The sequence below is a fragment of the Lynx canadensis genome, chromosome B3, assembly GCF_007474595.2.
Source record: "Lynx canadensis isolate LIC74 chromosome B3, mLynCan4.pri.v2, whole genome shotgun sequence".
Classification (NCBI taxonomy): Eukaryota; Metazoa; Chordata; class Mammalia; order Carnivora; family Felidae; genus Lynx; species Lynx canadensis.
This window is the reverse complement of record NC_044308.2, coordinates 35,107,145-35,132,463: the sequence shown is the minus strand read 5'-3', so window position 1 is coordinate 35,132,463 and position 25,319 is coordinate 35,107,145. Positions and strand designations below refer to the sequence as shown.

At 49.0% G+C, this 25,319-nt stretch overlaps 1 long non-coding RNA gene across 1 annotated transcript; it reads left to right on the top strand.

Annotated features, from left to right (window-relative positions):
* Positions 1 to 527: 527 nt before the first annotated feature.
* LOC115515725 lies at positions 528 to 13,025 on the top strand. The gene is made up of 3 exons (XR_003969371.1): positions 528 to 573; positions 12,151 to 12,257; positions 12,948 to 13,025. It is a non-coding gene; the product is annotated as an uncharacterized LOC115515725 (long non-coding RNA).
* Positions 13,026 to 25,319: the final 12,294 nt, after the last annotated feature.

Here is a 25,319-nt window from a genome sequence, read left to right as displayed (position 1 = left end):
CCTGGAGTTGGGTTGACAAGGTTTTGAGCGTTGATGGTGTGCCGGGCACCGTGCTAAGAGGTGCATTTCCGTGCATAACAAGTCAGTCCCTCACAGCATGGGGCACCTTGGCCATATGCACCGACATTCAGAATGTGCACACCAATTTCATTCTTAGTCCTACGACCAATGGACATGGCACAAGACCGCATTCTTTATGAAGCCAATCCGTGTGACAGAGGTCAGGTTAGTAAATTGCCTTAGTGAGTGAAATCGACCAAGACAGGGCAGTAAATTCTGCAGTAACCAGTACCCTGATCTGGGTGGTGCTCACGTGGGCGTATACACATGCGAAACTTACTGAGCTGTGTACTTTCCTTTTTTCGGTTGAACTTTAATACACATCTTTCGATGCAAATAAAATGTATGTATCTGTTGCAGGGAGTATGGCCGGAGTCGCAAAAGATGAGACAGCAAACAAAGGGCAGTTAAGTGAAGGTCCTCATACTCGAGTCGGAATGAGGCCCCAACTCCAGAATGAAGCTTCTTTTTATTAGGATAATTGCTGAAGACTCTGTGGACAAAGTCAGCTAAGTAAGTGTGTTAATCAATCTAATGGTGTAGCTTCTCAAGGTTGTATGATTTTATTTATGGCTCGGAGATCAGTCAGCATTCTCCATTTTCCAGATTTCTTTTTGATGACAAAACCCGGAGAATTCCAGGGACTAGTTGAAGGCTCATATATCCTTTGCCTCAATGATTCTACTGCTGGCCATTCTTTTTCTGTAGATGTATTTGCACGCAGAGAATATTACCTGTATAAGGTAATTTACTGCAACGTTTATCATAAGAGCTAAAGATCAGAAAAAAACACCGAATGTCCATCCATAGGGGCTTTTAAAATAAAACGCAGTACTTCCTGACTGTGCGGCCCGACACAGCTCTGCGAAAATAGAAGAGATTGCCGAGGCGTGTTTTGAAAGTGAGAAAAATGCAGGTGAAGAGATGCATCAAGAGGGTGCTATCTTTGGGGCTAAAAAATGTAAAGAGAGATAAAGAGAGAGCGTGGGAGGGAGCGAGAAAGAGCAGTTTATATAAGCGTAGAGTAACATACCTCTGGAAGGGCATTTAGGAGACTCATGAGGTTGGTTGACTTTGAGGAAGGGACCTGGGTTGCTGGACTGGGTTGAAGGAATCTTTTCACTACATGCATTTCGTGCCGTTTGAACCTTGAACCTTTTAAGAATTTTGACTAAAAGAACTTAGAACCCTCACCTTCTCAAGGCCTCTTGCCGTGAGATAGGCTTTAAAGGTTCCCTTGGTCTCACTATAATCCCAAACTTAAGCCCCTTGCCCTTTCTCTGTGACACCTGCCACTCTCTACCTCCTGGTGCCTCTCGCAAGTGACATGACTCTCCTACCCGCACGGGGCCCTCGCACCTGTAATTCTCACTTCAGAAAATGCCTCTTCTCTGCCTGGTGTCGCCTCCTCCAGGAAGACTTCTCAGACGTCCCCATTATTCTGGGCTCCCACAGTCCACATTTCTCACGGGTCCTTTGTCGTGACGTTGGCAACGATTGGTTTCCAGTCCTCCGTGTCCTCCTGTGGTGTCGGCACCCCGGGCCTGGTAACAGGGTTTGCGGAATGAACCGATGGACGGTTTTTAACCGGGCTGGGAAACTGACCAACAGCTTTGTCTCTCCTATCGCCTTTGTTTCGTTTCTAAATTCTGCCTGAGCGGGGGCGCCGCCGCCTCAGTTTCCTCCTCTGTAGAGTGGAAATAACGAGGGTTCCTCCCTCCTAGGTCGCACTGTGAGGGTTACGCGAGTCATTATATGCAAAGCGCGTGCAAGCAGGTTTGCTCTCCGGACTTATTGATCAGCACTGTGTTGCGACACTTGCCAACCGGGCCACACGATGTTAGTGACCCGGCCTGCTCTTTTGCCAACCGCCAGCACGGGGAGCCAGCCAGCCAGCGGGGGAGAGAGGATGTGGTTCTTGGAATGCCTGGGACCTCTCTGCTCTACCTAAGCCATCCAACTCCACTGAGGGCCAGAGCAGAGCCCCGCTGACCCCAGTCCTAGCAGTTTTCCACAAGCCGAGAAGGAAGGAGCGTCTTCTCTTCGCCTTTGGGTACAGAGAAGAAGTCTCCAGTCTCCCAGCCATGTCAAATCCCTGGTCTGCTGGAGCTGGGAAGGCCAGATACCGCGTATAAGTTTGGCTCCCAGATGCCTGAAATTCCTCCATTATCAGCACATTCCTTCACGGTAAGGGTGGCCCTGTGAAGTTGGAAGATCTCCCCCAGGGAGACGTAGGAGAGGGAGTCCACACCGGGCTGGATCGGACCTGCCAGGACAACCTTGGTGGGAAGGCAGATTCTATAAGCTGGAGACAGGGCAGGTGCAGGATTGAGGGGCGGGGGGAAGGAGAGGGAGAGAGGGGCAGACAGGTGCTTGAAGATGAAGCTCCCAACCTTGTGGAGGGCAGGAGGGAGTAAGGAAGGGACGAAGAGGGAGACAAGAGCCAGGAAGAAGGGCGGACACTCAGGCCAGTGGCGGCCCTGGAGAGAAGGCATGGCCGGCCAGAGCTCCCTGATGGGAGGTCTGAACAAATCTGCAGGGACGGAGCTGACTGAAACAGCCTCAAAACAACCTCCCCCAACCCCTTTCTCCTTCTGCCGTCTCCCACCCCCCAGCCCCATAAACACAAAGGAATGTCAACTTCTCCCCACTGGGAGGATCCCGGACTGGGACTAGAACCAGGACAAATCAGATCCCCAGATCGGAAAGTACCATCTGACATGTGTCTTCAAAGGCAGCGGACAGGTGCACGGGGCCCTGAGCACTACCCCAGGGCTTAGGACCTCTGGTCTCCTTGCCAACCCCCACCTCCAGAAGGAGCACCGCCTTTAGGATCATTTCTGGGGAACCGGGGGGGAAAGTGAGGTAGAGAGACTCGGATGCCCCCAGATCCCTTGACTTGACTGCGTGACCCCAGGCAAGACATTAACCTCTATCCTCAGTTTCCTCATCTGTAAATGGGGGCAGTTATAGTATCTGCTCTGAAGATTAAAGGGAAGGACTCTAGGGTCGGGTTTTGAGCCGAACCTTACAGGGCAGATCAGACTTTGACAGGAATTCCAGGCAGAGAGCAAAGGGCAGGGGGTGGAGAAGACAGGGCATGTGTAGGTAACGTAAAAGAAGCTGGAGCATACGCCATGGTGGCGGAAGAAGATTCTGGAAAGGCAGGCGAGGGCTTGATCCCAGAGGGCCTTCACTGTGCCGCTAAGGACCCTGGGATTTACCCTGGACCCAGTGGACAGCTACCCAGGGATCCTGCACTTGACAGAGGCCTTCGATGCCACGGTACGTGGTTTTTCCCAGGCCCCAGGTGGTGCCTGTGGTGAAGTTTCAGCTGGTCAAATCACACCGGGCAGGAGCCACTTCCTTTATTTCGGTCAGCTCCTCCCAGCTGATCCGGACCTCTTCCCTTCTGCCCTAGACGCTTTCTGTTTCTATCCTGTGCCAGGACTTGACCTTGAAGGGAACCAGACCTGGTCTCAGACCCCAGTTCTGTGGCTTCTAGCCAGGAGACGGGGCCAACCCATCCAACTACCCAGACCCCGGTCTCCTCCTCTGAAATGTGGGGAAACGGCCCCGACGTCGTGGGGTGAAAGCAAGGGGCGCACGCAGGGTCCGGAGCCGGTTGGCCCACCCCGTGGCGCCGGCTGGCACCGGAGGGGGCCCCCCCGGCCGCGGGCAGGAGCCCTCGGAGGCCGGAGTCCCCTCCGCGGCCACGGCCATCCTCGTGTGCGGCTGGGAGAGCAGCCAGGGAGAGAATGGCCCGCGCCTGCAAACCTCGAGGCCAGGCTTAGGCCTGTTGGAAAAATAGGAAGCAATGGTGAATGCCAAGGAAACGGCTTTTCTCGGTTTGCTTTGGCAGAGCGCAGAAAACCCGCCCCGAGGCTGGATTTGAGAAGGCAGAGAAGAGTGTTGTGTACGCCACGTGTCCCGGGGGGAAGAACTTGTTTTCTGCGGACCTACTAAGTCCCGGGCTGGATACCTCCATGGGGAGCCTTGTGTGTGCAAGCACACGGGGGACACAGCGTGAGCACTGGCCACGGCCGCCGCGCCCCCCCCGCCCTTTCCAAAGAGCATCCCCACTGCAGGTGAGGAAACTGAGGTTTGGCGATGCAGCGGGCCTCGTCCAAGATCCCCAAGATCCGGGGCACGTGGGAGTCTTTCAGCCGGGCCCTGGGCTCCTCCATGCGCTCTGGTCCTCCTGCCCTGGTCTCCGGCCAAGGGGCCCAGCCCTTCACACGCTGCACCTTCCCAGGCCCAGGGAGGTGGAAAAGTGAGCCTGCCTTTCTCCAGATCCCCTACGGGAACGGCTCATAAGCCCACAGGGACCCCGAGCCTGGCACACGTCAGTGGCGGTGCTCAGAGTCGCTGTCCCAGGAGCTGATCAGAATGTTGCCTTCAAAGGCCTGTGTGGTTTCCAAGTCAGTCCAGGGTCTGCCTGAGCAGTGCAGCCCGGGAAAACTCCCAGCATGCACAGCTCCATCGATAGAAGGGCTCCTGGCTCCGGAGGGGCTCCCCAGAGACTCTTCAGCACTCAGTCTCTGGTCTGCAAGACGCAGGAACATTCTGGGGGTGGTGAGCTCCCGACCCCATTGCTAGAGGCAACCAAGCCCAGGCTGGCTGAATGGGAACCCTGTTGGAGCCAGTAGCCGCCTTCCCCCGCCTCCAACCCCTCTGGGCCCTTGTGCAGAGTTGGCAAGGTCATGGAAACGTACAGAGGGCCCTGCAAGCTTGTGGGGTTCACATTACAGGTGGAGTGCTGAAATCCTGGGCAAGCCCTGGGACCCAGGGCTAGGGGTTGGCCAGGTTTTCATAACCTCATTCGTGCAAAGATAGTGGGTCCCATTATCCTTTCACCGTTCCCCCCCACCCAAACATCTCTAACATTTTCCTTATGCTAATTAATCAAACCTAAGGTAGATTCGTTATATCGAGACCTGTGTTTTAAGTTTTTATTTAAATAAAAATTTTAATTTTCGAAAATGGATTTAAAAAAATTATTTAAAAATTTAAATAAAACTTTAACGTGTTGGCTTAGTTAACATACGGTGTGATATTAGTTTTAGCTCTGCAATATAGTGATTCAACACTTTGCTACAACACCCAGAACCCATCACAAGTGCAAGCCTATTTAACCCGTCACCCAAACACCTCCCCTCTGGTAACACCTGTTCTCTGGAGTGAGGAGTCTTTCTTGGTTTGCCTCTCTGTCTCTCTCTGTCTCTCTGTCTGTCTCTCTGTCTTTTTTTTCCCCTCTGCTCATTGGTTTTGTTTCTTAAATTCCACCTGTGAGTGAAATCACGTGGTATTTGTCTTTCTCTGACTTCTTTCCCTTAGCGGAATACTCTCTAGCTCCATCCACATTGTTGCAAATGGCAAGATGTCGTATTTTTGATGGCTGAGTAATATTCCAGCGTGTGTGTGTGTGTGTGTGTGTGTGTGTGTGTGTGTGCATGTGTCTCGCATCTTCTTTCTTATCCATCCACCCGTCGATGGACATTCGGGCTCTTTCAATAATCTGGCTATCGTAGATAAGGCTGCTATAAAACTCCCGGGTGCCTGTATCCCTTTGAATTAGTATTTTTGTGTTCTTGGGGTAAATACCTAATAGTGCGATTGCTGGGTGGAGATACTTTACGGCAAATCGTCACTTTCTTAAAGAGGCAGGGTACCATTTCAGCGGCATCCATGGATCTTAGCAACATGAGCGTCACCCCAGAGCTCATTAGAAATGCACATTCTCGGGCCCCTCCCCAGACTGTGAAGCATCAGAATCTGTGCTTCCGTAAGATCCCTAGGTGATGTGTATGCCCATATGAAAATTTTAAAACAGGTCTAATCATGATTCTCGTACAAACATGAAATGAGTCTGGGCCAAGGATTTTATTTCACGCGTCAATGAACGAGGAAACCACTAAGATGTTGTAATCACCTCAAAAGACAGTTCAAAGAGTAGACACATGTATAGGTCATCGGGAATCTGAATTGAATTTACAAACAGATACAAAACTGGCCAAAACTCCATAGGACAATAATCAATGGCAGTGCACGGGGCATAATTTGCATTTCTGTGGATAAGAATCATTTGCATTGCTATCGGTTTGCTCCGACTTCCAGAGCTATAACAGAGCTCAGATCATGAAAGGCGGAGAAAAAAACAAACCCCAGAAAGATAGCCGGTAATCGCTCTCTCTCTCTGGTTCTTTCTTTCTCTCCCCGACTCCATTTTCATCTTTCACAATTTCTCCTGACACGAGACAGAATTTGATAAGCACTGGCCTAGACCACTTCTGGCCTCTGACATGCCTGGACACAGCCTCTCCAGGCCAAGACTAGAGCAAACGTCTCAGCAAATCCCCATGTCTTCCAGACTCTGCTTGGGAATTCGCAGATTGACCAGACCAGGCCTCCGGGCAGCACCTGAATGGCAGAGCAGGAATTTCAGGGAACTGCAGGATAGGAGTGGCTCCCGCTGCTGGTGGGGGTTACTCTGTGGTTTCTAAAATACTTCCTTTGGGGCAGGAAGCTAACGTGGGCATCTGTTAGTTTTACTCTAGGCCCCGGGCACGATCGGTCACACCAGCTGGCAATTCATCTTCAGAGGCAGGGATTACACGCTACAGTTTCCCTTACTTTCGCCTCTGATCAATTTTAAGGTTTTGTGAACCAGGAGAATAGACGCCTCAAAAGGGGCGGGCCTTGGCGCTTTGGTACCGGAAGCAGGTGAGTTAGCTACAATAGAGACCTCTCCAGCCTGAAGGAGGCATAAGAATGTGCCGAGCCCGGAAAAGATTCCCCAGACCTGGTTCTTGGATGGTCCCCTGGGCAGCCAGTGATCTGGCGGATTCCTCTTTGTCGATTACTAATGCCGCCTGTGACGCAGGCGGACCCATCACTGGCGATGCTATCAGAACACGTTAAAGGACAGAGAGCCAGGCCTTCGTGGAGCTCCTGGGGGTTGTTTGGATGTCGGATCCGCTTGAAGTCACTGCCGGGAGGCGGGACTCAGTTCTGCCTGTGCCTCCCCCTCACTGTGCCTGGTCTTGAGGCTGGGAGAGGAGATCCAAGCACTCGCCTGCCCCTTCGTTGTTGCCTCTCAGTGTTATCAAAAGCTTGTGGGTAAAGCGGAGTGGTTTGGGGGTCTGGCGAATGGAGCAAACGCTTAGGATTCCCACGTCTGGTCCGGTCATGGCTCTAATGGGGCAGTTCAGCACGGGCGGTAAGCAGGGCTGGCGTCAGGCAGGTCTGGGGTTGAATCCTGACTCTGCTCTCCCCCCCACCCCCCGCCTTGTCATAGAGTGGCTCGTTTCAGCCCTGCTGGGTGCCAGGTGTGGGTCCAAGGGGTTGAGAACAACCCAGTGGACACGATGGAAGGGGTTTCATAAGAGCGGGGAAGGGGCATCGAACGAAACAGCACTCACACTGTTTTATAAGTTACCTTTGTGATAACACCGTGGAGGAAAAGTCTGCATCGCTCAAGGGCGGATAGTGGGAAGAACTTCCCTTGTCTGAAGAATCACAAGCAGAGCGCCTGCGTGGCTCAGTCGGTTAAGCGTCCGACTTTGGCTCAGGTCATGATCTCGAGGTTGGTGAGTTCGAGCCCCGCGTCGGGCTCTGTGCAGACAGCTCAGGTCCTGGAGCCTGCTTCAGATTCTGTGTCTCCCTCTCTCTCTGCCCCTCCCCTACTCATGCTCTGTCTCTGTCAACAATAAATAAATGTTAAAAAAAAAATTAAGAAAAAAAAGAATCAAAAGCACTTCCCAGAGGAAGCTTAGACTTAAGGGTGAGTTGGAGGTGGGGGCTGTTAGTCAAGCAGAAGAAAAAGCAGGGGCAATGGCCCTGAGGCGGGAGGAGTTTGGCCCACTCTAAAGATGCAAAGAAGGCCCAGTGGGCAGTGGCTCTCATTTATTTGTGGGCTCAGGAACTACCTGGGTCATTAATTAAAATGTACCTTCCTGGGGTCGTTTGAGCATTCGACTCTTGATTTCGGCTCAGGTCATGATTTCACAGTTTGTGAGTTCAAGCCCCACATCAGGCTCTCTGCTGTCAGTGCAGCACCCACTTGGGATCTTCTGTTGCCCTCTCTCTCTCTCTCTCTCTGCCCCTCCCCAACTCGTGCGCTCGCTCTCTCTCGCTCTCTCAAAAATAGCAACTAAACATTAAAAAATATTTTTAAGTACCTTCCTGAATCCCATCTCCAGAAATTCTGATTCCCCAGGTCTGGGATGGGGGCCCAGGGATCTGCGTTTTGCACAGGCATCTCAGGATATGTAGGAAATATTGCTTAGGGCCACGTTGAGAAACGTTGTGTTGGAGCCTACAGAGAGTGGGACAAGATACAGGGACTCATTTAACGTCTCTAAGCAGCTCTCAGAGTCTGCCACGTGGGTTGCAGGGCTTGCCCAATCAGCAACTCAGTTACCATCTGCCATCTTGAATTTCTCCCATCTTGGAGCCCAGACCTCCCTCACCGAATTCAGGGGTCCTTGGCCTGGCTACCCAAAGAGGCTTTTCAAACACCAATTAAATCAGAGTTTCTCGGGGGTGCGTCCCGGGCATTGGTAACTTTTCAGCTTCTCAGGGAAATCTAATGAGAACCAGTGATCTAATTCTTTGAATCCCCCTTTCATCCGGAAGAGTTAAAAAAAAAAAGGGCTCAGAGAAAATACCCTCTTCTCCTTTTCTGGTCTCAAACCTCAGGGATCACCAGAGCCAGTAAGGGCCAAAGGCATCATCTAGCATTGCCTTGCCAAATTCTGTTTTTAAAAATATTTTTGATATAAGCTTTTAGGTGTCTTATAAAACAGTATATCAAATAATCTAGAATGACTTCTCATCTACCCTGCCGTCCGCCAAGACTACCGTATTTGGTTTAATCCACTTTATTGAGGTATAATCTGCATACCGTAAATGCACGCATTTAAACCGGGCAGTTGGGTGCGTTCTGACAAATGTGTTTTGCCCCACCCCCACCTCCCATGAGTCATCCACTTTGAACAGTTTTTGTTCCACTTTCTCTGGTGGTTTCCCCATGCCATGTGCTCATACTGAGATATATATATATATATACATATATATGTATATATATATATATAATTTATGAATCAACTTTGGATAAGGTCATATTATGATTCTTCCAACCAGGAGACTGTTGAAAGTGAAAAGGGATAAGACTAGTAATTACACAGAACAACAGGCATAAGAGGGGCCCGTCCAGGGCAAGTCAGGGCATCTGGTCAACCTGACCTTCTCTGTGCATGATGGGTGGGGATTCAACTCCTATACCCCAGCCCTACCTCCCTTCCTCTCCCCAAGTTTTGTTAATAATGTCCCTATTTTAGTTTATCTGTTGCTTACCCTTTGTAAATTCAAGTAATATTTGTCACCCTCTATTGCTGGGGCTTTTTTTTTTTTAATTTTAAAATTTTTATTTATTTTTGAGAAAGAGGGAGACGCAGAATCTGAAGCAGACTCTAGGCTCTGAGCTGTCAGCACAGAGCCTGACGTGGGGCTCGAACTCACGGACCGTGAGATCATGACCTGAGCCGAAGTCGGACCCTTAACTGACTGAGTCACCCAGGCGCCCCTGCTGGGGCTTTTTGGTGAGGATATGGGTCCCCTGTGTTTCCCTCCAGTTCTGTTGTCTTCTGCTGCCCAATTTCTCGTCTCATTTACCTCGTCGAGGTTGACAGCATTTGTTCCTGTTTTGTAGTCATTATTAAGCCTTTCCTATTTTGTCTATGAGAAACCCAAGGCTCGGTGTTTACACGATGTTGATGATGTAACTTTGTTCCCTGTGAACCAAGAAGCCTACTGTGAACCATAACTGCTCCTTCTATAGGGTGACAGTGTTATAACACGTGTGCCTTTGCTGGGAAAAGGCTTCTCACATCAGCATTAAATGAATTTTCCTTCTTTGCTCTCTACCAAGTCCTTTAAATCGTGTCAGAAATTTAGTTTGCTTCGCATATGGGCCGTTAATTTCTCGGTGAGGGATTTTTCTTCCCGCTACCTGCTGGGGTTTCCTTTTTTATTTTTATGTATTTATTTTTTTAAGAAACACATGCCTCTTTACCATATTCCTAAAATCTTCCAACTTCCTTTTATATATTGCTTGAAACTATTCGTTCCTTCTTTCTGATTTCATTCTGCCATGGTCCCTACTTCTCTGCTCTCATTTTTTCTGAGGGTTTCCTGAGTCAGCTATACACCAATTATCCTGGAGTTCCTTTCTATTAGATCCTTGAATTAATTCCACCAGTGTTGATCCCATAACTTGTCCTTCATGGTTTCCAAATCAGGTTACTGGAATACATATTCAAATAACTTCTCAGAAAGGAGGCATGGAAATTAAATTTCTGAGTCTTGCATGTTTGAATATGAGGGAGTTCTTTTTTCTTCATTCATGACTGATAGTTTGGCTGGGTATTGAATTCCAGGTTAAAAGCCATTTTCACGTAGCACTTAGAGAGGAAATACAGTGAAGAAGTTAAAAAGCCAGGCATGAAATTGCCAGGGTTTTAATATTAAACTTTGCCATTGACTGGGTCCAGCAAGTTGCCTAACTTTTCTGTATCTCAGTTTTCGCATCCATAAACAGAGAATAAAATAGTGTCCAAATCGTGGAGTTGTGATGGAGATTAAATTAGTCTGTATATGGAAAGTGCTTACAACAGTGTCTGCACATAGTAAACATCATGTAAGTGTTGGCTATTATTCCTCTGGCCTCTGTTGTTGCTGATGAGAATTATGATATCATTTATCTGATCCTGCTTCTTTGTCAGTCAAAGAAGTAGATATTCTGGTTCTTTGTAAGTTGATATTCTGGTTTCCTGAGAAATGTCCAGGATCTTCTCTAATCGTTGATATACCTAAATTGCCCAAATTCTACATCTGCTTGGCATTCTCTGGGCCCTTTAAAGTTGATGACTCTGTGTCCCTTTTGGGCTCTGTTTTTTTTTTTTTTTAATGTTATTATTTCTATGATAATCCTCTCTCTCTCTCTCTCTCTCTCTCTCCTTCTTTCTTTTCTCATTCTTGAACCCTTACTGGCAGTTGGGTGTTGAACCTTTTGAACAGATCCAATTTGAATATGTTTTTCTCTTGTATTTTATGTCATTTGTTCAATGTTCTTGAATATTTCCTTGACGTTGTATTCTAGGCTTTCTATTGATTTTCGCAACTTTTGGCAATAATAACTTTAATTTCTAGGAGCTCTTTCTCATTCACTAATGGATCCTTTTCCATGGCACCTTGTTTTGACTTTTATAACTCTCCTCACTCAGCCTTCCCATCAGCCTTGTGGTGACTCCAGAAATATCCCTTTGGAATTCTTGGGCATTTGAAAATCTCTGCCATTGGCCTTCAACCAATTAACTTTCTTGGAGCACCTGACCAGTGCTAGGCATTGAGCTGGGTACTGCGGACATTACAAAAATGGATGAGCTACGGTCCCAAGCCTCAAGAGCCCGGTTAATTCAGAGACACATATGGAAATAAATAATGACAATATGATAGGTGTACAAGAGGCCTTTCCAGATGAAAGAATAACGGTCTATTGGAGATCGAGAAAGACCTCACGAGGGAGGTGGTGCTTGAGTGCTTCTTAAAGGATAAGTAGGTGTCCAGACAGACAAGTAGAGGAACATCCCAGGCAGGAGTCAGAGTTGGGCACAATCAGGGAGGATGAGAGAACTCAGGAGGAAGAGCACACAAATCTAGCTCTGCGGTTGCAAGGTTGGCAGGAACCAGACCATAAAGAACCTGGGTGCCTTAAGGGGGTCTAGAATTCGTCCACAGACAGTAGAAAGTGCTCAGAGGGTCATTAGTAAAGGAGAGCCATGGAGGGGAATGTGTGTTGGAAAGGTCCTTCTGGAAATCCTGGGACAGGTGGGTTGGAAAGGCATCTCCTCAACCAAGAGTTCTCACAGATAACACCCTCCCACCCCTGCCCAACAATGGCTTCCTCAGCACCGAGGAACATTCCTTATCTGTACTGAATTAAAGTCTTTTGGCTGTCCCCTGTCTCTCCTCATGCAGAGACCACACTAATAACAACGATCGTCTCATTTGACCCTGCCCCATTTTTAGATCACAGAGTGTTCTCGTGTCCATCACCTCGCCTGACTGTTCTGGTGGTCTGTGAGGAAAGCAAGACCGATGATTTCCCCCACTTTACAGAGACAGCACCGTCTGAGGTAAGTACTCTATTTCTCCCCATTTTGCAAATGAGGAAACGGAGGCACAGAGATGAAGAAACCTGCCCAAGGTCACGGTACTCATAAGCGGGAGAGCCGAGATGTGAACCCGGGAAGCCAGGCCAGGGTCTGCGAGCTTATCCACTACACGCACCACCTCTCCCATGTTTCTTCTGCTTCCTCTCCACACCTAGAAAATATCTGGGTGCATACTAAGTCCTTAGGGAAAACACACTGAATAGGGCACAAGAAAACTTGGAATAATGTATGCTGTGATTAAACAGGCACCAACTCATGCTAAGCACTCAATTGGCATTATCTCATCCAGTCCCCCTGCCAGTCAGGTTGGTCTTATTTTATTTCCATTTTATAAGAAAGGTTTTATAGCAAGGAAGTGGCTAGAACCTGGACTTGGACACGAGGCCGTCTGATCTCTCCAAGTGCCCCTGGAGGTGGACATCCACGTGAGACACCCAGCTCCTGGCCTGTGGCCTGACGGCGTCCATTTCTTTCCATTGTCTTGGTCTTGGCTGCCCGTCTGGCCTTCGGGCTCCTCAGGGATCTTTCTTTCCTCCCCCTTCCTTCTAGAACATTCTGTATGAACTCGAAACAGGGAGAGAGTGGTGACTGTCCACAGTGAACCCACAGGCGGACTTTGCTGACCTGGCCTGACCAAACCTTCTTTCTCAGTCCACCAGATGGGCTTCTAAGCAGACTCAGGACCCAGCAGATGGCATGGAGACCAAGGCTGGCCGGGGAGGACCCCTGAAACCCATGTGGCCCTGCATGGAGCCAGGGTAGGTGGGCTTCCCCAACCCTGGAGTGCGGGGGCAGAAACTTGATCTGGGTGAGGTGTAATGCCGTCGATGTGACCTAAGGGACCCTTTGGTGACAGAAGGCAAAATATCTTTGGAGAAGTCAGCATATGCTGAGACACTCTCTGATGCTCAGGAGGGCTAGACCAAGAGTTTGTCTTTTCGAGGGGACCCCTCCTAGCCCTTGGTAGAAATAGGTATGGAGAAACTAGCAGAGGGAGCCTCAGACATCCGTCCCTTACTTCCGCTGTCTCTCTTGTTCTTTCTTTTAAACAAAAATTCAGAAGATTTACTTCCTCTCTAATACCCTTCTACGAGCGTAGGCTCTGAAACTCCGTGAGTTCAAATCCCGGCTCTACCACAGTGGAACTTGGTGACCTTGGACCAACGTCTTTGTGCCTTAGTTTTCTCACCCGTGAACGGGGGACAGTTGTAGCACCCATTTGCCCAGATCGTTGTAAAGCGTTGTAAAGCAGCAACGTATGGAATGAGCTTGTCACACTGCTGGCTTTAGTTCTGATTGTACTTACCTGTAATCTATTCAAATCTCACTCATTTAGAGCTACATGAAAATCGTCGCGAATGCCTTTTTACACTACCCGGCCCCACAATTTGTGCCGCGTTGTTATTTACGTATAATCATTGGCGGGAGCTCTGAGGGTAGGCCGGTGAAAGCATAGTGTAGACGTGGGTGTCCTGGAGACAGCTCATACAGGTTGGTGAGCGAATTGTTCTTCCAAAATCTCGTGAGCTGATTGTCAAAGTTACCATGTAAAATGTAACCGATAAATTTACAGTGAAGTGGATTATTTCAAAACCCAACGCTAATGGATAGTAAAAACTCATCACTTCCTGTCTGTTTGATAACAGTTGAGAACTCCGCTCTTGAGGTTGTTCGCATATATTGGTCTGTGTGCGGAAATGCTGTGTAATGGTGTGCAGGTGCGCGTCTGTCTCTGGTTCCTCCTCCGCAGCTCATGTTGGTGGGAATGGTTACACCATGGAAATTGGCAAATACTACACATCCGGGCTGGACGATTGTTTTGATCCTTGTCTCGACTTAGGAGAATGACGGAGACAATGTTAATGATGTAGGTTAAACTAGCCAGCGTGTTGTGGCAATTACATTGTAAATAGCACAAAAATATCGAAGACATATTCTTCCAGTGTTCCGAAATTGTGCCCCAACGCAGCAGAAAAGTCATTTGTCTCATTGTTGCATAAATGTCTGGTTTCACTTTCATCTAACCCATTAATGAAAATGAAAATATCAACTAACCTGTGCATAGAAAGGATACTCATTTGTCAATAGTAACGACCTGGCTACGGATACAAGGGTTTAGGAACTATCGATGGAAGCATTCTGTGGGAATCAATTGACTCGATGGAATTTATAATGAAGGGTATTGTAGATCTTATTATTTATGTCATACCCTAGGATCCTTAATGGCACTAAAATTCATAATATATTTATGTATGTAGAAATGTGTGCACATATTTGTTGTTGGACAGCCACCTCTTAGCACAGCACTGAACATGCCGGAAAGGACTCGGGCCCTGAGATCACACAGACCTGGGCAGGAATCCCAGCACCTCCGTTTATAAGCTGTGTGACCTTGGGCAAGTTACTCGACCTTTTTGCATTTCGTCAATAAAATGGAACTATAAAGGCAACGCGCTAGCATCGGTGAAATAGCGTGGCCCAGACGTTAAGAACCCATGTTCAGAAGTTGGGCCGCCTGCATTTGAATCCGGGCTCCCCCTCCTTGCTAATCATGTGACATTGGCCCACTCGCTGTTGGGTGGGGTATTAGTCAGGGTTCTACAAGGGAAATAGCACCAGTGGGAGATTATATATAAAGGTGTTAGCTTACATGGTTGTGGGGGCTGGGAAGACTGAAATCCGTAGGGCAGGAGGGAATGCTCAGGCACGAGCGGAAGCTCTAGTCCACGGCCAGAATTTCTTCTTCTTCGGGGAATCCTCTGTTTTGCTCTTAATGCCTTTCAACTGATTAAACCTGGCCCACCCAGATTACGGAGGATCATCTCCTTTTCTTAAAATCCACCGATCGTAGATGTTGTTCACGTCTACAAAAACGCTGCCTTCGTGGCAACATCTAGGTCGGTGCCTAACGAATGCTGCAGGCTTCTGCAGCTGACAGATAACAGGAACGAGAGGAATAGCGAACACAGGGTCGAACAGCACGGTAGTGGGAAAGACTCAGACCCTGCCTGGCCAGAGTAAGTGCTCACTAAGTGTCAATAAACCACTGTTCTTGCCGAGACTGAAGTTGGCTTCCCAGGAACGGGATGGCCACTGCACAAGGAAGGGTCAGAAGCCCACATGGGAAAATGGAGTCAGGGCCCTAGGACAACACTGGCTGGCTGTGTAGATGAGCGCCTGGGACCTTGCCTGGAGAAGGCAGAAGGGACCCCATAGCCCTGGGCCCCGACGGGAAGCCCGGTAGCTTACACTCAGATGGAAGGCAGCTATGATTTGGTATCTCTCGGGGCCCCTTGCGGGGTGTCTGGCCTGAGGCCGGAAGACGAGGTTATAAGGTGGCCGACGGGAGGTCCTGCAGGTGGGCAGACAGGCGGGTGGCCACGGTGGATGTATAGAATAAATTCCAGGAGCTCAAGTTCAAATCTCCAAACTAGGTCCCCAGGCCCCAGGCACAGCTGCGTGATCAGCAGAATTTATCTCGGCGGGGGGCCTCACCTGCAATGCCTTTCTCCCCTCCCTCTGAACTCTAGCCTCTGAGACCTTTGTCCCCCGCCCCCCTCTTAGGCTCCCTTGGGAGCCTCTGTCCCAGAAAACTCCAGTCCCCCTTCATCCTGCTCCCGGATGCTGGCTTCGGTCCCGCTCCGCTCCCCCTGCACAGTTCCGGGTGGGGGGAACCGTGGCTGTGGAAGGGCCATCTGCAGAACAGAACCGGCGGGTCGCGGCCCACGGCTGAAGGGCTTACCATTCCCAAGGAGATCTGCGGGCCCAGGAAGAAAGGCAGCCGGGAGAAAGGTGTCGAATCACGTCACGGCGGGACATCCCACACGTGCGCCATCTGGGCAAGAAAAGACTCGGAGCACCGGGCACGCTTGCACATGAGGGTCGGTCCCACCGATAGAGATTTCAGAGCCCAGAAGAGCCTGATCTTCCCGGATGGTGGGGGGGACTGCGGCTGAGGAAGCAAGATGACTTACTTTCCCTGACACAGGCAGCAGCTGAGAACCGAAGCCGACACAGAAGTTCCCAGGGCGTGGGCCCTGCCCGGCCGCAGCCGGCAAATGAGCAGGGGCGGCTCTCCCAATTCAGGGAACCACCAAGAATTCCAAGCAGGCCGCCCGGATTCCTGGGTGCCGCCCTCCCTGGCCGGCCCCACCTCGGCCCTGACCTGGTGGCCTTGGCAACTTCTCTGCTGACCCCGCTGTCCCACGTGGGGCCGAGCGGCCTGGGCTTCCATTCACTGCAGACACAGCAAGGGCTGAGCACTATTACTCCGGCCTGTGGTGAAGGGTTTGGAGGCAAGCGGCCGTCCTCCAGCGGCAGAGGGCTGACCAGGGATGGCATCACTGGGGTTGGCCCCCAAGGCCCATCTGCCTGCTCTCTGGCCTGGCTGCCTCGCCAGCTGCACCGCCCCCTTCACAGTCTCCCCTCTGACTGGACCTATCCCATCCCCCAGGCCACCCCGTGGCTCCAATCGTGCAGCCACTGCTCCCTTGGTCTGTAACATATTCTTTTGCTGTCCCTCCAGCTTTTCTTTTCAGGTGACTCCGTTTTGTAGCGTTGCCCCTCACCCCCCTTCACAACCCCCACAGTCAAGTTCCAATACTGCCTTGTATATTCTCCATTGAAGCTTATAGTGCATTGTTTTAGTTTGCATACCTGTTCTTCTAGGCTGTGAGCTGTCACTGTGATTTGGTTCCATTCATCACTTAATCCCCAGAACCTAGCCCGGTGTCTGGCACTATTTGGCCAATGAGAAAAAAGGTGGACAGAGGGATGGATGAATTAGCGTTGGCTGGATGGCTGGTTGGGTACAAAGATGACAGAATGGAAGGATAAATGGGTCAATGTTGAATAGATAGGTGGATGGAAAGATGATGGATGAATGGATGGGTGGCTGGATGGGTGGATGGAAGGATGGATGGATGATGGCTGGAAGGAAAGGTGAGTGGAAGGAAGGAAGGATGGATGGACGGATGGATGGAGGCTGGAAGGAAGAAAAGAAAGAAGGATGGATAGATGGAAGGAAGGATGGATGGATGGAAGGATGGATGGATGATGGCTGGAAGGAATGATGAGTGGAAGGAAGGATGGATGGATGGATGGATGGAGGCTGGAAGGAAGAAAAGAAAGAAGGATGGATAGATGGAAGGAAGGATGGATGGATGGAAGGATGGATGGATGATGGCTGGAAGGAATGATGAGTGGAAGGAAGGATGGATGGATGGATGGATGGATGGAGGCTGGAAGGAAGAAAAGAAAGAAGGATGGATAGATGGAAGGAAGGATGGATGGATGGAAGGATGGATGGATGAGGGCTGGAAGGAAAGATGAGTGGAAGGAAGGATGGATGGATGGATGGAGGCTGGAAGGAAGAAAAGAAAGAAGGATGGATAGATGGAAGGAAGGATGGATGGATGGAAGGACGGATGGATGATGGCTGGAAGGAACGATGAGTGGAAGGAAGGAAGGATGGATGGATGGATGTATGGAGGCTGGAAGGAAGAAAAGAAAGAAGGATGGATAGATGGAAGGAAGGATGGATGGATGGAAGGATGGATGGATGAGGGCTGGAAGGAAAGATGAGTGGAAGGAAGGATGGATGGATAGATGGATGGATGGATGATGAATGGATGGATGGATCAATGGTGGCTAGAAGGAAAGATGAGTGGAAGGAAGGATGGATGGATAGATGATGGATGAGTGGATGGATGGGTGGATGGTGGCTGGAAGGAAGGAAAGAAGGAATGATGGATAGATGGAAGGATGAACAGAAGGATGGATACATGCATGCATGGATGTTGGAATAGAAAGACGGATAGATAAATGGATGAATGGATGGCTCATCCATTTGATAGGACAGCCAAAGCTACCTTTTTTCATCCGTGGAACTTCTATTTCCCCAGCACAGAGAAAGCCTTGCTCACTGAAGTTCTAAAGCACATCTTCATTGTTATGTTTCCACAGGATTGTTCTGTTCTTCAGGTGCTCCTAAGCCAGCTCTGAGAGAAGCATGACAAGAGTTAGTGGCTCCACTTAATGGATGAGGAAGTGAGGTCTGGAGCTGTTAAGCGTTTTGTTCCCGGATGCCAAGCTGGTTTAAAGCAAAATGGAAATCACACATCCTGCTTCTTGACTTCTGGCTCTGAGCTGTGCGACATGTAGAGAGTACAGGATGGGGGGCGGGAGGGGCCCCAGCCATGTCGGGCTTCAGCTGGCCCCCTGTAGGGAGCAAGGCACCCCCCCTTGACACCACAGGGACAGGGTGAAGCCTGCCCTCCTAAACTAGCCATGTCTGACCGGATCCTTCAGTTCCTCCAGGAAGGAAGGGGCATTGAGAGGACCAATTAGGAGAGGTTGGAAAGATCTAGAAAGAAGGATCTCCTTTGCCCACCCCTGCTGGATCAGGGCATGGCTGCACTTCAGAGGCAGGTGGCTGAACACCACCGCGCCTTCCTCCTCTACCCCGAAGCCAGAGTCGGTAATGGCAGGCCACGCGGGCGATCCTGGGGGAGGGCGGCCCGAATGGATTTTCTTGAGGCAACGGATCCTCATTGGCCATTCTGAGTGGCCTATCTGCTGAACAGCAGAATTTCTTCTTTGTGAAACGCCTTACTAACTTTTCCTGTTAATTTTTTTTTATTTTCTAAGCTTTATAACAATATGTTCAGATTCGAAAAAAAAGTTACGAAAACAATGCAAAGAACTTGCCAAATGGTAGCATGTTACATTTGCTGATTTCCTTTGTAATTTCTTTTGTAATTCTCTCTCTACACGTACATGTATACGTGTGTATGTATATCTATATGCATATGTATATAGATATACGTACAATCACATGTATGTGGGTGTATATATCTGCATATGTAATATAAAATTAGAGAGTCACTTTAACGTTTGTTTATTTATTTTTGGGACAGAGAGAGACAGAGCATGAACTGGGGAGGGGCAGAGAGAGAGGGAGACACAGAATCGGAAGCAGGCTCCAGGCTCTGAGCCATCAGCCCAGAGCCCGACGCGGGGCTCGAACTCACGGACCGCGAGATCGTGACCTGAGCCGAAGTCGGTCGCTTAACCGACTGAGCCACCCAGGCGCCCCGAGAGTCACTTTAGATACTTTTGCCTCTAATTACTTCAGCATGTTTTTACTTAACAAGAAATTCTCCTTCATCACCGCAGTACTGTTGTCAAAATTAGTAGATTAACATTTCTACAATGGTAACTAATCTATATACCTGATTCAGATTTCTCCAGTTGCCCCACTCATATGCTTCCTCTGATCCAGGATGCCACCTGCATTTGGTTGCCGTGTCTCTTTAGCATAGGATCCTGTTCCCACAGGGGACGGTTTTCTTAGCCTTTCTTTGTTGTTCACGACCTTGACACTTTTGCAGAGAATCAGCGAGTTATTTTGCATCTGCCCTTTGCTCTGAGTTTGTCCGGGGGTGTTTCCTCCTGATGAGATAGATGCAGGTTACGTGAGGTTGGCAGGCTGCCGCAGAAATGATGCTGTCCTTCTCAGTGCGTCGTGTCAGGCGGGGCATGATGATGACCGGTCCCCTCGCTGGTGAGTTTGGTCTTGATCATTTGGTTCAAGCGGGGTCGGCCAAGTTTCTCCGCTGAAAAGCTATTATCTTCCCCTTCATAAAGTGTTAAGTATCTTGTGAGAACATTTCTTGAGACTATGTAAATATTTTGTTTCTCATCACACGCTTTCTCACCAATTTTAGCATCGGGGCCGTCGTCCTTGCCTGAAGCACTTATTGCTATGGTGGTTGCCAAAGGTGATTTTTCTGATTCCAACATTCCTTCTGTATTTCCTGGTTGGAATCCTAGAAGAGTTTCCCTTCTTCTCATTTATTTATATCAGTTTAAATTTTTTTTTTAATGCTTGTTTATTTTTGAGAGAGAGTGACGGCATGAGCAGGGGAGGGGCAGAGAGAGAGAGAGAGAGACAGAATCTGAAGCAGGCTCCGGGCTCCGAGCTGTCAGCACGGAGCCCGACACGGGTCTCGAACTCTCCAACTGCGAGATCATGACCTGAGCCGAAGTCAGACGCCCCACGGACTGAACCGCCCAGGAGCCCCTATTTATATCAGTTTAGACTTAAGGATTCTTTCTTAACTGCGAGTTAAAATCTGTTAGTGTAATTAACTAATTATAACATTTTATTATGAAATACTTGTAGATTCCCAGGAAGTTGCAAAGATAGCACAGCCCCGTATACCCTCCACGCGGTATCTTGATGGTTGTGTCGTACATCACAACAATGCAACATCAAAACTGGAAAATGCCGTTGGTGCAAGGTATGTGAATAGTAAATTCATGCACTCACTGCAGTCAAGATACAGAACTGTTCTATTACCGCAGAGTTCTCCCCTGTGCTATTCTTTTACAGTCACGCCTCACCCTCTCCCCACCATCCCTAATCCCCCGCGACCACTATTTTGGTCTCCATCTCTGTACTTTTGTCATTTCCAGACTGTTCTATGGATGGAGCCTACAGAACATGACCCCGTGGGGCTGGGCTTCTTTGCTCTGCGTATTATCCTGGAGATCCATCCACATTGCTGGGTGTGCCAACATCTTACTCATTTTCATTGCTGAGTAGTAGTCATGGTGTGGATGTACCAAGTTGGTTTAACCATTCGCCAATAGAAGACACTTGGGTCGCTTCTGGTTTGTGGCTATTACACATAAAGCTGCCGCGAACGGTCGCACCCAGGCTTTGTGCGGACATGTTTTCACTTCACAGGACTAAACGCCCAGGAGTGCAGGTGCCGGTGGATGTGGTGAGCGTACATTTAGACTTCTAAGAGACGGCCAGATTTCTCCAGAGGGGCTGCTTCATCAGCACTATGTGAGGAATCCTTTTCCCTGCCTCCTCACCAACGTTGGCATTGTCACCATTTTCAAATTTTGTCTCAACATTCTGATAAGTATGCGTTGCAATCTCGTTGTGGCTTTAATCTGCATTTCCTTAATGGCTAATGATGCTGAACATCTCTTCAGGTACCCCTTTGCCATCCGTATAGTTTCAGCGAAATGTCTCTTCGTGTCTTTTGCCCATTTTCTGATCGGGTCGTTTGCTTTCTTGCTGTCGAGTTCCGAGAGTTCTTTATACATTCTAGATATAGAAGTCCTTTGTCAGATACGTGGTTTGCAAATCTCTCTCCCTCATTCTCTGCTTTAATGCCCAAGTTGCCCTTGTTGATTTGTAAAAGCAAGTTTTCACGTACTCCTCTGACAAATTGTTTTCTAGCCAATACCATCTGCCGGGCACTTGTCTGGGAGCCATAGATGAGACAGATAAGACGGGGTCTCTGCTCACGAGGGGCTCACAGGCCGGTGTTGGGGTGTGGAGCAGAGGAAAAAGAAAACCAGATCATTTCAACACAACACAGTCAATGGCATAAGAAGGCATGGAGGTGCTGCGTGGTAGGAGGGACCAGGAAGATCCGCCAGGGAAGGTGGGAAAGTTGGAAGGACGAGTCTCCTCCTAAGTGGCAGGCAAGGAGGCCACGGGCATTCGGAGCAGAAACAAAAGAGCTTGTGCACCTGTGGCTGAATCATTCAGAGTTCACGACAGCAGGGCTAGGAGGCCAGAGGGCACTATGGGGCGAGTGCTTGGGAATTCCTTAGAGTTGGGTAGCCATCTTGGAAGGCACTCCCTGCTCATGTGACCATGGCCTACATACTAACTCTTCTCAGGCTCAATTTTCTCACAGGCACAAGTGAGTTTAGTAGTGCCCACTTCTCAGATCCCAGCAGGGTTAGAAACAATATACATAACACATCTAGAACGGTGCCAGGGAGATAGAATTAGGTGTTTCATGAACATTAGCCTTGGCAATTTTTTTTTTGGAAAAACAAAGGAAGTGTGAAGATTGGCTTGCGGGAGGGAACCCCGCCAAGGTCCTGCCCCTTCCCAAGGATCTCTCCCTACCGTGGTCCTGCCTGAAGGAAGGGGCGAGCCTCCTCCTGTCTACCTCAGGTCCATCTCCCCATGCCTGGGACCACAGCCTTGCATCTTTCTGGGACTAGGAACCATTTCCACAATTTAGACACACTTTTGGCTCCTTCCCAACAGCGCTTAAACCTCCCCAGGCCATCAGGCAATCGCTGGCCCTTCTTTCTCAGCCGCCTTTCCAGGAAGAGCTGTTTATTTTCACCATCTCCACTCTCCCCCCTCCCTCTTCTTCACTCAGTGTGGTCTAGCTCCCTGCCCCCACCCCAGGGACTTCCCTGGTCAAGGTCATTGTGGCCTCTGTGACACAGACATGATTCACTCTCTCTCTCTCTCGCCCAGTTTCCCTGCAGCATTTGAGAAGGTTGACCACTTCCCCCTTCTTGAGACATTCTTCTGGCTTGGCTTTCAAGATGGTGCCCATACAGGATGTTTCCCAGGGTCCTTGTGGGAACCTCTCCTGAACTCCTTGGTGTGCTCCTCTTACTGTACCTTCTACTAAGGAGAGTGGCCCGGGTTCATCTGTCCTCACTCAACATGCTTGAGCTCCTGTCCTCACTCAACATGCTTGAGCTCCTTCCTGGTCCTTCCCTGATCCCCATCCATGCCTTCTGTTAGCTCCTTCAGTCTGGGGGTCTCAGGTATCTATCTTCCCACTCTCAGACCTCTCTCCTGAACTCCAGACCACTGGGTCCCACTGTCTATGGAATATCTATCTACCCCTCAAACTCAACGTGAGTGAAGTCAAGTCCCCCCAACCCTTCCTTAGACTGACTCCTCCTCCCCAGATTCCATCTTCCACGGAACAGCACTACCATATTCCAACCATCAAGAACAGGCTGATACAACACAGGGAAAACGGTGATGGAGAGGGGAGTGATAAGTTCAGTGTCCACTGATGCACCAGGGGACACTGAGGCAGAGATGTCAGGGAGCAGCTGTCAGTGTGTGACTGGAGTCGGGGAGAGGGATCGGGGCAGGAGACAATTCGATGATGTTCCCACTGAGCCAGGAGCAGAGCCAAAGGCCTGGCTGGAAACTCCAGCCCATTTCCCAGGAGGCCCCCCACCCCGCCCCAGCTTGGTTCCACTTGTAGGTTCAGGCCTCCCGCCTCTATGCTTGAGAGTCCAGGGTATCTGCAAGGGCAGAGAAGGCAGGAAGGAGGGGTTCTGCTTGGTTAAGCAAGGGGAAAGGGGATAGCCAAAGAGAGGGAACTGGGAGGCTGTAAGTAAAAGTAGCTCCGGAGGAAGGGGGGTGGGGGAGGTACAAGAGTAGAGGCCAAAACAAGAAGTGAACTTGACATATTGATGTGGTTTGAAAAGGAGAGATTGAGTTACTCTCCACCTCACTCCTCATCGTGAATCTGTGAATTTGCACTTCCTGCCTTAATCTGAGAAGGTGGGGGCCAGGAAGAAGGGGGGGGGCACTAGTGATAACACCGAGATCAACAACAACAACAAAACATAAATAAATGAAAATAACCTCTGGCAGGTGTGGAGTGGAGAAGGGACATTTGTCAGGCAAACAAACGGAACTGCAGGCAATTGTGTGTCTTAACTGACACTCAGCAGATATTTATTGAGAACATACTAGTACTCAGCACTTCAGATACTTACCACATTTTATCTTCGCTGCGGTCATGTGCACTACATTTGTATCCCCATTTTGCAGATGAGGAAACAGACTCAGAAAGATTACTCAACTTGTCTGTGGCCACCCAGTTCAGAGTGTCGACAGTGTCTGATTCTGGTGCCCATGCTCTTTTAGTTGTTTTGTGAAATATTTATGTTATTTCTTTTTTAGAGTTAAAGTTTACAATCATGCAGTTTAAAAAGTTGACCAGGTCAGGGGTGCCTGGGTGGCTCAGTTGGTTACGTGTCTGACTTCGGCTCAGGTCATGATCTCACGGTCCGTGAGTTCGAACCCTGCGTCGGGCTCTGTGCTCTCCGATCAGAGCCTGGAGCCTGCTTCAGATTCTGTGTCTCCCTCTCTCTTTGCCCCTCCCCACTCACCCTCTCTCTCTCTCTCTTTCTCAAAAATAAATAAACATTAAGAAAAAAAATTAACTGGTTCTACAAAGTTTATTAAGGCAAACAGCATTCACCAGCATCCCTCTTTCATAGACAAGCACTTGCAATTGTTTAGATGATTTCATCTGATACTTGGATTCATAACTCTATATAACATGTTTGCATGACTATTTCTTGATATTTCTGTTTTAGGCATTGTTGATTGACTTTCCATTCTGGGACAGTGAGGTTTGGCTCTTCCCCTCACACACATATACCTGGTACACACATGCACAGGTCCTAGCCTCCATCCTCCCCATACAGTCATAGAGTTCATTTCTTACATCAGTAGTCAGAGTTGACATTATTATGATGAAATAACTACTACTGCTTAAGAGCGGATTTATGTAGAAAGATTCCTTTCTCTTTCCTGACACCTTTTGTGTTTTTCGGAGTTGATAGTTGCTTTTGTTTTTCCTGTTGCTTGCACAGTTTCCTATTAATCTATTCATTCAATATTCAAAATGGTCATTTTGTTTTCTGAAGAGAGTAGACACATTGCTGCACATCAGTTCTTCTATTTGTTTAATTTCCATGAACAGGGTTTCCTGGGGTTTTCTTATCTTCTCCAGTTGAGACTGGCTACCATCTCTGCCTGGGTCATGACTGTCATTCTGGCCTCTCATAATCATCACTGGGGGATTCCCTTTTCATCTATGTCTGTTTTATGGTTTCCTCTTTCTTAGTGCCCCCCCCCATTTTGGTTGATATCTCCATTTTTCAGCATTTTTCTGATCAAAGTATGCAGGAGTAAAGTTTTAAACCCCATGGATCTTTCTTCTCGGGCTACTCTTTTCCCTCAGAGAAGAGGCTTCCAGTGTCTTGCCTGGAGGATGTACATCTAGATGCAGGTTACTGGGATCAACTGGGAGAAGATGGCTCTGGTACCTCAACAGTTAGCATACAAATGTTCTCTTAGTCCCCATTTTCAGTTCAGACCTTCACCTTCAGCTGGACCTCATATGCCTCACCTTGCTGCAGAGATTCCCT